The sequence below is a fragment of the Myodes glareolus genome, chromosome 21 (genome assembly GCF_982192425.1).
Source record: "Myodes glareolus chromosome 21, mMyoGla1.1, whole genome shotgun sequence".
NCBI lineage: Eukaryota > Metazoa > Chordata > Mammalia > Rodentia > Cricetidae > Myodes > Myodes glareolus.
In genome coordinates this window covers 51,980,093-51,990,081 of record NC_142046.1, presented here as the reverse complement: position 1 = coordinate 51,990,081, position 9,989 = coordinate 51,980,093, and the positions used below count along the sequence as shown (strand labels likewise).

The 9,989-nt window shown below is 44.4% G+C and overlaps 1 protein-coding gene across 2 annotated transcripts in view; it reads left to right on the top strand.

Annotated features, from left to right (window-relative positions):
• The first annotated feature begins 68 nt into the window (after positions 1–68).
• The window catches only part of Mettl8 (methyltransferase 8, tRNA N3-cytidine), an 82,916-nt gene continuing 72,995 nt past the window's right edge, over positions 69–9,989 (top strand). Inside the window, exons 1-2 of one of the 2 annotated variants that reach the window (XM_085680971.2) lie at positions 69–294; positions 1,147–1,581. The gene's annotated coding sequence lies outside the window, so the exon portion shown is untranslated. The remainder of the gene's footprint in view (positions 295–1,146; positions 1,582–9,989) is intronic. The other variant, XM_048425756.3, reaches the window with a different exon arrangement.

Genomic DNA, 9,989 nt, shown 5'->3' with positions numbered 1-9,989 from the left:
GGGCTGGTCCGGCCCGCCCCGCCCCGCCCCGCCCCGCCCACAGTCCTCCTCTCCGGACCCTAATAGGTTGCGCCGCCGTAGGGGCTGCGCGGTGGGTCGGGCCGGCTTCCGGGCTGCACGAGGCTATCGGGGAGACCTTTGGGGGCGCTGTGAGGCCGCCTCCTCGTGCGCCTCATCTCTAGTCCCGCACCCAGGGTACAATTCTTTTCCGCCCTGGTGGTTGGAAGCCTGTCAGCCCTGCGAGGCTCTAGCCACGTGTCCGGAGGGCGTTGCGTCCAGTGGGACCCTCCAAAGGTACGCCCTGCGCCTTTCTCTCAGCCACGCTTGGGACCTTGTGGATGAAGCTAACTTAAACATTTGGTTATATGAACGCTTAACGCTTTTGTCATGTAGTTAGTGGTGAAATATGCTGGTTTTCCACCAAAGTAAGATTAAATTTCTCTTTCCCAGAGACCCTAGTGTGGACAGCAGGGACCCCGGCTGGTTTTGTGATAATTACTCTTTCCCTTCTCCTTGCTTCCAGTTTTTATCCCATATAGGGAATAAAATATGAAACGCTTGCATTCTTATTGGACTGCCTAAAATAATCCAGGTTGACTTCCCTAAGTAAAAATTAGCATTCTCTGTTAACCAGCTCTGCACATGAAAATTTCCGTAACTGTATACCAGATGCCACCGTTACCTCGTTGTAAACCCGTCTAGTGTGGTGTGTGCATCTCCCACATAGACTTGATATGCCATGATCTTAGTAGATGCTTTTTAAAAAGTCAGTAATGTCAGCTCTCTGATTGACAGCTGGGTCGCAATTTAAGCGCTTAGGATTTTTTGTTTTGTTTTAAAAAAAAAGTGAGAAAGAAAGGAAAAACTATCTTTTTACCTTTGATGCATTTATCTCCCCCCCCCCCCCCCCCCCCCCGGGTCTAGCTTTTTTTTTTTTTCCTGATGTTTCATGACTTGCTTATGGCATAGGGTGGAGTGCTTGGTGTATTTTTAGAAAGCTCTACAATAGTTAATTTGGTCATTCATGAATGCAGCTGTCACTGAGAAAACTGGAACCCGGAAAAATATATCTGGATTTCCTCTGGCTGAAGCAAAATGCAAATCGTGGCTGAATTGCACTCATCATCACCTCTCTTCTCCCCGCAGCTCGTCTGTCAGAGCTCTCCCACCGACCAGCTGAGCCTTTGTATCATCTGTGCTTATCTTTCCCGAAGCTTTAAAGCACCCCTCTGGTTGAATATTAACAACAAAAACAATAGCAAGCTGTGGACATGTTGTGATTCTACCTCCACCCTTTCACTTCTGCACATAAAGTGCCAGCAATGAGTCAGTTATTCCATGGCAGGACCCAGACCACCCCTCAGACAGGATGGGCATCACCCTCGTTTGCTGCTCCATTGAAGTGGCACTGCCGCTCCTGGTTTGGATCAAAGCCCTCTGGTTCTAACAGATCCAACCGCTTGTCCTCTGGGAACTCTGGGAGCAGCTTGAGAAGTCTGTTTCCATGTCTCTCCTCCACCTGCCCTCTCACGGGTTCAGATCTTCCTGAGTGGCATCAAGCTTGACCCCTAACTCATCCTAGTAAGTGGTTTCTTTCCCCATTTTTGACAGCCAGTGAGCAGGCTGGGGCTGTGGGGAGCAAGAAGGGACTGCACACGTGTGCACAACTTGGGCAACCTCCACTCTTCTTTTACCAAGCATGTTCTGAAATGTTCCCTCCCTGTGGTTATCTTACCACCAAGCTCCCCAAGGAAAGTCTTTACATTGTCTTTGCCTCTCCCCCCCCCTTTTGATTCTATTTCTGTCCAGTCTTTTCATCTGAGTAGTTCAGTGCCTTCCCACTTTTACCGTATTATTAATTAGCCTTCTGATTGCTCTTTCCGCCTAGACTTGGGTCTTTTCGGTCCCAGCCTGCCACACAGTTTTTGTCTAGTGACTTCACTAATGCACAAGCTGTCACATCATCTTTGGTGGCTCCTCCTCACCCACAGTCCAACCCAGGATCTTCCGTTGTTAAAATATTTTTAGTATGCTAAACATATGCAAATATAAAACTACATATAAAGTCCTCTGTATCTTCTATGCAACTACAGTAGCCCGGCATACTCACTGTGATCATGGATACTGTTTTGCTAGACGTTAAGAACTCAGAAAGCCACTCAGTGTGTCCTGTCCTTCAAGCATACTGTTCTTACACTGAGACCTGTACATATTTTTCTAGGATTACAGATTACTCCGTACCCCAGTCTTTATTTAAACCACTGGGAAAATTCCCTTGCCCAGCGTGCCCGGACTTTCTTTGATCCCCACTGGACAGCATCATTTCTGTACATCAGTGCCTTACTGACGTCTCCACTGCTGCACTGAAGCACAACAATCAAATCAACTTGGGCAGGAAAGGGTTTATTTAGCTTTGACATCCTGAATCACACTTCCACTGAGGGAAGCCAAAACGGGGACTCGAACTCCAGTCGTGGAGGAGTGCTGCTTCCTGACTTACTCCTGGCAGTGCTTAATCTGCTTTCTTATAGAACCCAGAACCACCTGTCCAGGTGTGGCGTCACCTACAATGGGCTGGGGCTGGGCCCTCCCCCATCAGTAACTAATTAAGAAAATGCCCTCCAGGCCTACCTGCCTACAGTCTGAGCTTATGAAGCAGTGATTCTCAAACTTCCTAATGCTGCCACCCTTTAATACAGTTCCTCATGTTGTGATGACCCCCAACCATAAAATTATTTTCGTTGCTGCTTCATAACTGTAATTTTGCTACTGTTATGAATTGTTAGTATACAGGTTTTCTGATGGTCTTAGGTGACCCTGAGAAAGGGTCAGTCTCCCCCAAAGGGGTCACGGCCCACAGGTTGAAAACCACTGATATAGAGCCATTTTTCTCAGTTGAGGTTTACTTACTCAGATGATTCTAGTCTGTGTCAGGTTGATTAAAACTAGCCAGGACGTTTTCACTACTCCATCTGTACTCATGGCAAATGTATAGCCTGCTGAACAGTGCACTCCTAAAGCCAAATGTGGGACCCGGAACCCTGGGCAGCACTCAGATGAGAGGTGGTCATCTAGGTGACCCTGACTATCCTTTTGTTAAGATTCTTTTTAATTTTTTGAAGACTTTTTTTTTTTTAAATCAAGTTGACAATAAAGGTTTCTTGATCCGGCTCACAGTCTAGAGGACACATGCATAGATGCTTACAGATCTATGGAGGATCGATCAGAACCCCTTAGTGTCCTGTAAAGGTCATAGCTACATCTCATTCTCATCCCTTGACTGTCCTTCATGTCAGTCCTGTTATGATGTTTGTCCACATGTTCAAACCTTTTACTTGATTTTCTTTACCCCTCCCTTCCTTCCGTTTAGCTGTTAGGCTCACAACTCTTCCCAGATTGCACAGTTCTACTTGAACCCTTTCCCTGACCCCCTCCAGCTAAACAGCCTAGAGTGTTACCCCATGCATATTCTTGTGGCATTGTGTTTATCTAACCTGGGCAGAAAAAGGAGCTGGGATATTGTTCTGCCTCTTTAGCACACTGCTTAAAATGTGAGTAATGCATGTGTATATTGAATGAATGAAGAAATGAAGGAATGAATGACCTACAAATCCAGTGTGTAGAGCATATTATCAGCAACTAAGTGCTTTTAGCATTAATGCAGATTTGGTCTCCTCGTCCTCTTTAAATCAATGGGAAGTACAATAGAAATGAGAAATACAAATCCCTATGGAGTCTACCCTTAAAATAGGTATTTTCAGCTTATTTTAAGGCTGGAGAGGTTGGAGAGGGCCTCTCGAAAGAGGGGACTCTCAAGCTGAACCTTGAATCATGAGGAGGACGGCTCTCCAAAGGTCTCAGGAAAAAGTTTGGTGGCTCCTGCTTGTAATCCCAGAACTCAAGAGGTTGAGGCAGACGAGTCCATGGGACTTTGAGGCTAGCCTGGGCTACGGAATTGCAGCATGAGACCATTTCTCAAACAAAGGCAGGCATCCAGGGAGAGGGATGCTCAACTGCAGGGTTCTCAGGACCCGTGACAACAAAGTTGGTTTGTTCTAAACTGTCCAGAAGTCTGGTGTGGCTCTTTGTATCCAGGAGGGAGATACACTCAGAGCAGTAGGCAGGGACCAAGTCGTGACCAGCCTTTCAGGCTAAAGGAAGGAGGTTGAGTTTATTCTGTTGTGACAGGAAGCCATGAGAGGCTCTGAAGAGGGGAGTAACGTGATTAGTTTGTTTTAATAACGTCAGTTTGACTATCCTGTGACGAATGTCCTGGTGGGCCCAGCTTCTTACACTGATTCCAACCGTTATGGATCACATGTTTGAATGTGGAGGCCATGAGAAGTTAGGCAACAGTAAAAGGCTTCTGAATGCACAGTGAGGAATTGATGGGGAAAGCAAGTGTGTGCTGCATCTGACGGGTTTCTGACAGTGTTTGCCTGTGTTGCAGCCTTAGTGTGTGGTGTGCACACTACACAGCACACAGTCACACACAGTCACACCACACAGCACACTTCCTGAATGCATTAGCTCAAACCCAAGGCTAGCGTCTGCTGCGGATTGCAGTATTTTTACTGTCTATGCAAGCTCTTCTGTTCTTACAGAATCATAATGATTTAAATATGGAAGACAAAGACTTCGTATTTTGCTACTGCCATTCCTCAGCCTATGAGAATCAAATTAGTAGATCGTTAGACTGTACTTTGTTACGTTTGATTTGAAATTTGATGTTTGGGTTGCAGACTTGAGTTTCATAAATAAATTGTGAAAGGAATTTTGGCTTGTAATTAGGACAGAGTTTCCAACGATATCTGAAATGGACCCTAAATATGCCTCCTGTCAGTTTGTACTAGGTCTTTATGCAAAGTGGTATTCTCAGTGTTCATGATTATAAAATCTATATCAACTTTGAAAAAACTTTGAAGATGTTCTACATTTTATGATATCAAACACTCAGCCAAGATTTAATTCTTTCTTATTTATTTACATGTGTAGCTTGTGTGTATGTGTGTGTGTGCGCGTATGTGCCTGTGTGTGTGTGTGCATGTGTCTGTGTCTATTTATGTGTATACATGCATGTGGTGGCCAGAGGTTAATGCTGGTGTCTTCCTTGATTTCTCTCTGCCTTACCTTTAAGACAGGGTCTCTCACTGAATCCTGTGCTCACCGATTACCTGTAACAATCTGTCCGTCTCTGCTTCCACTTGGCTGGAGTATAGATATGCACAAACACACCCCAATTTTTTTGTGTGAGTGTTGGGGATATAGATACAGAAAAGCAGCTTTCAACTTCAATCAGGTAAAAATTACTTAGAATTTCTCTATAGGACTAAAACCTTGTGATTCTTGTTTAGAAGCCCTTAACTCGATGCCTCAAAAATAATCCCCCTCCTTTTTTTTCCCCAAAAGAGTTAAAAATGTATCTTTTCCATTTAGGTCTTTAAATGTGGAAATGATGTAAATTAGTGATCCATTTTATCATTTCTCATATGTGAGTAGCCTCTTGTCCCAGAATGGTTTATGAGTGGTCCTCATTTCTGTGTAGCCGGCAGTGTTAGCTCTATTGTACACTAAATTCCGTATGTGGTGGCTTCATCTGTTGTCTGTTGCTGTAACAAAATATCTGAGACTGGTACTTAATAAAGAAGCTTATTTAATTTCTATTTCTGGAGGCTGAAAGTTAAGATCCAGGGGCGACTTTGTGTGTCTTCTTTTGAAGGATTGCTTGGCTGCATCCCAGCATGGCCAATGGCATCATGGTGGGGACATGGGTCAGAACGAGAGGTCATGTGGTGACAGGTCGTCAGAGTCTTAGGCTCTTTTCCTACGATCCAGGAGTGACTGGGGTCACTGTTACTCCTTTTCATGAACAGTGCCTCTAGCAGTCCACTTAACCTTCCATTGGTCCTGTAATTAAAGGGTCTACCACCTTTCCACACGAGGGACGAAGTTTCCCATGCAGGAAAGAGCCTGTGGGGGACACATCTGAACCATATGTAAGCCGTGTCACTTTACTGGGTCTGTTTCTGTTTCTAGTCTCTGCTCTGTCCTGTTTCCTCTTTCTGAGCTGAGAGCGGACTAACTGTTACAGTCAGTCTTGCAGCAGAACTTGACAGCCATCAGGGCAAAGCTCACACTATTCCAGCTCCTCAGAAATGCCTTTTTTCACTATTTGTACTTTTTGTTTTAAGACCCCTTATGTTCCAGAGAAAACATCACTAGAATTTAAAAAATAGATTTCTTTTATTTGTGTGTGAGTGTTTTGGCTGCAGTGTGTGTCTGCACCACTTGCATGCCTGGTCCCACTGATGTAAGATGAGGCATCGGATCCCCTAGGACTGCGGTTATAGACAATTGTGAGCTGCCACATGGGTTCTAGAAACGAAATACAGGTTTTCTGCAAGAGCAGCGAGTACTCTTAACTGCTGAGCCATCTCTCCAGCTCCCTTTGGGATTTTGATTGGGATGGATGACATTATATCAAATTGAAGAGCATGTACAACCTACCCATTTCAAATTATTCTATAAAAACAGTTTTTCCTATTAGTTCTTCTTTAGTTTCTTTTTGAAGTTTGATAATTTTCCTTCAAGGACTTAAATATTATGCATCTTCTTAAGAATATCCTATTTTTAATAAATAATTATAAATGATATATGCATACATATGTGTTTGTTTTGCTTTCTTGAAACAGGGACTCATCATGAAGCTCCTAGGTCTCAAACTTAATCTTCCAGCCGAGCGTCCCCCATTTTGGGATATAGGCATGTACTATTAATGTACTGGCTAAAAATTAGTGCTTTAAAAAGTCGATCAAAATTTGTTTTTATTACATATTTACGGGAGGGAGCATGTGCTTGCCATGGCGCATGTGTGGAGGCAAAGGACAACACCCCAATGTGTGTTTTCTCCTTCCACCGTGTGGGTCCCAAGGATCATACTCCGACCATCAAGCCTGATGGCAAAGGCGTTCATGTGCGGAGCCACCTTGCCGGCTCAATTAGATTTTTAATATTACTCTTGTTGCGAGTAGATAACCATACATGTCTTCTTCCTCTTTAATTGTAATAATCGTCACTTGTGGGCTTCCGGAGTTTTCCCAGTGATGACAGCTCAGGAAACCGGCAGTTTTGTTACTTCTCTGCCCTTTATCTTTTATTTCTATTTCCTTTCCTACTATGTTGACCCAAATTTGCAGTTGAGTTTCCACTCAGGTAACGATACTGATATTCACTCTAATATTTATAAACAGAGTAGCTACCACTGAGGATAACATTGCTAGTACTAGGTCTGGATAGGATTCATGTTCTCTGCCAGTTAAACATAAAAGGCAGGAAGAGGGCTACAGGTAGCAGAGGAGAAATCTCAAAACACACAAACAGGAAGTCAGTTGAAGAAAGATTTGTAATGGAGGGGAGGAAACACACAGCAGACACCCAGAGGAAAGCCCCACCCCCACTCCTCACCTCCCCCACCATGCACTAGGACAACTTAGAAAGCAGAGAAATCCAGGCTCTTCTCAAGGGCTGGGGTTTTGAAGTCTCCGAAGGGTTTTCCTCCCCTGACTTTGGATTGGTGATTTGAAGAAAGACAGGATGGCTGGTGACTCACAACCATTGTGTAAACATGCCTTGATCTGTACAGATCTCCCTCCCTATCTGTCCGCCTACCAGGGAATCTATCTGGCTCCTAGTCCCTTAGCATTGCAGGTTGCTGACGGCTCCTCTTTATCAGGTTAATAAAATTCTCTCCTTTTCCACATTGGCTAAGATCAAGTAGACATTGAATTTTCTCAGTGTTTTCTGTATATCTGCTGCTGTGATCTGTGATGTCCCCCTCTATTTTGGTAATGTGGTGAAGTACGTAAATATACTTCATAATGTTAGACTAAATGAGCCCATTTAGATAAATGTGGTGACATATTTTGTTTTGTGCATTGTGTGCTTTGGGTTGCTGCTGGCTCCAGTGCTCAGTCAGGTCTGGAATTTTGGTTTCTGGAAATATCTTTCTAGTTTGCTGGATCAGTGATGTATGCTGTTAGCATATTATATATTTGTTTACCCAGCATTTAGGGGTGCTGCATAGCAGAAAGGCTTCTGAGGTATCAAGTTCACCAAAGTTCCAGGGCTAGATTCCATTTCTTCATAATTTTTTTTTTAACCGTTAAAGCTTTAGTCAACATAGAATAGAATCTAAATGACCCCCAGCAACCCTTCAACACTGCACAAGGAATCCCGGAGTGTGTAGGGAAAAGAGCATCATAGCAAAAGTCAAGATCATGTCATAGCCGCAGCAGCACCTACTAAGATCTTGGGCAAGCCACCTTCTCTCTTTGGGCTTATGCAGCCATCTGCTGAGTGGATATGTGTGTAGGGGAAGGAAAGGAGAGGAGGGTAAAGGGGGGCAGCCAAGGGAGAAACAGAACTTGCTTTTCCTGTTCTAAGAGGAGAGACTGTAGGGGGCATGGCCTGATTTGTGAGGCAGCATTCCTGATCTAGCAGGTCTGACTTCTCGTTCAGTGTAGATGCAAATGTGTACATATGTAGCACTGAGAGCCATAAATGGGACTCTGGTTGGTTGGTTATAAACATGTATTTGCTTGCTTTGTCAACCGAGGGGTACAGAAGCAAAGACAACGTAGTCGCAAAGAGCATACTCAGTGCCCAGACTAATGAAAAGGACAAGGACTCTTTGGAGAAATAGCTGGTTGTAGTGTTGGATCAAGAATAAACAAGATGATGGCCGGGCGGTGGTGGGGCACGCTTTTAATCCCAGCACTCAGGAGGCAGAGGCAGGCAAATCTCTGTTTGCAGTCTCCTCTGACCATGCAAAGAGAAGCTTCTCTGGCCAAAGCTGACACCAGTACCATCTGATTGTAAACCTCTCCCTTCTTGAGTTTCTGCGTGGTGGTTTCTTTCCAAAGAACACAGTACAGAAGCGGTGGGGGTTGAGGAAGTAACATCGCAGTGAAGAGACTCATCAAGTACTGCCTCAGCCAGGTGACCACAATTAACGTCATCTGTGATGAGCCAGGTAGAGAACAGTGCTCTCGACGGGATGCAGGTCTCTGGGATATTCCTCCAGGTAGAGAGGAGTGCTCTTAGTGGGCTGTGTCTGGGGTATTCCTCCATAAAAGCCGCCACCTTAGGTGGGGATATAGTTCAATGCAGAGTGCTTGCCTAGCATGTGTCCCAAGGCCTGGGTTCCTCTCCAGCCCCAAAACTAAACCCAAACAAACCTCATTTTTATTATAGTTCTAAAATAAAATATGGCAGCCATTTGTAGTGTGTTATCCTGGCTGGAAATCTGGGAGAGAAAAAGGACATTAGGGAGAAACGGGAGCAGCACAGATGGAGTATGAAGTATGGACTTAGGTTTGTAATAATGGTTTTCTACTGTTATCAGTGGTAACAAATTGATACAAGAGCTGCACAAGGGAAACTGTCAGATATTTGGGGACTCTGCATATCCTTAACTTTACAATAAATCTAGACCTGTCTAGAAATGTAAACTTCCCTTGAGTGTGGTGAATGCCTCTGTGGAGAAGCTGCAGGGCTCAGTGATTAAGATGAGCCCAAGCTGGGCCTAGTAGCACACGCCTTTAATTCCAGCACTCAGGGGGCAGAGACAGGAGGATTTCTGTGCTTTCAAAGCCAGCCTGGTCTTTATAGAGAAACCCTCTCTCTCAAAACAAAAAAACAAAAGATGAGCCCATTTGCTAGGCTGCCGAGATTCTCTTCTTAGCCTCATTGGTCACCCTAATAACCGAAATGAAATCACATCTCCCTGTCTCCATTGCTGTGCCTTATTTCTCTTGTTGACAGAGGTTTCTGTCCCACCTGGCCCCACAGTTGTTCAGTTCCAAAGAAACACACAGAGGCCTATTTAATTATAAACTGGTTGGTCTATTAGCTCAGGCTTTCTTATTAACTAACTCTTACATCATACATTAACCCATTATTCTTGATTGTGTTAGCCACTTGGCTTTGTA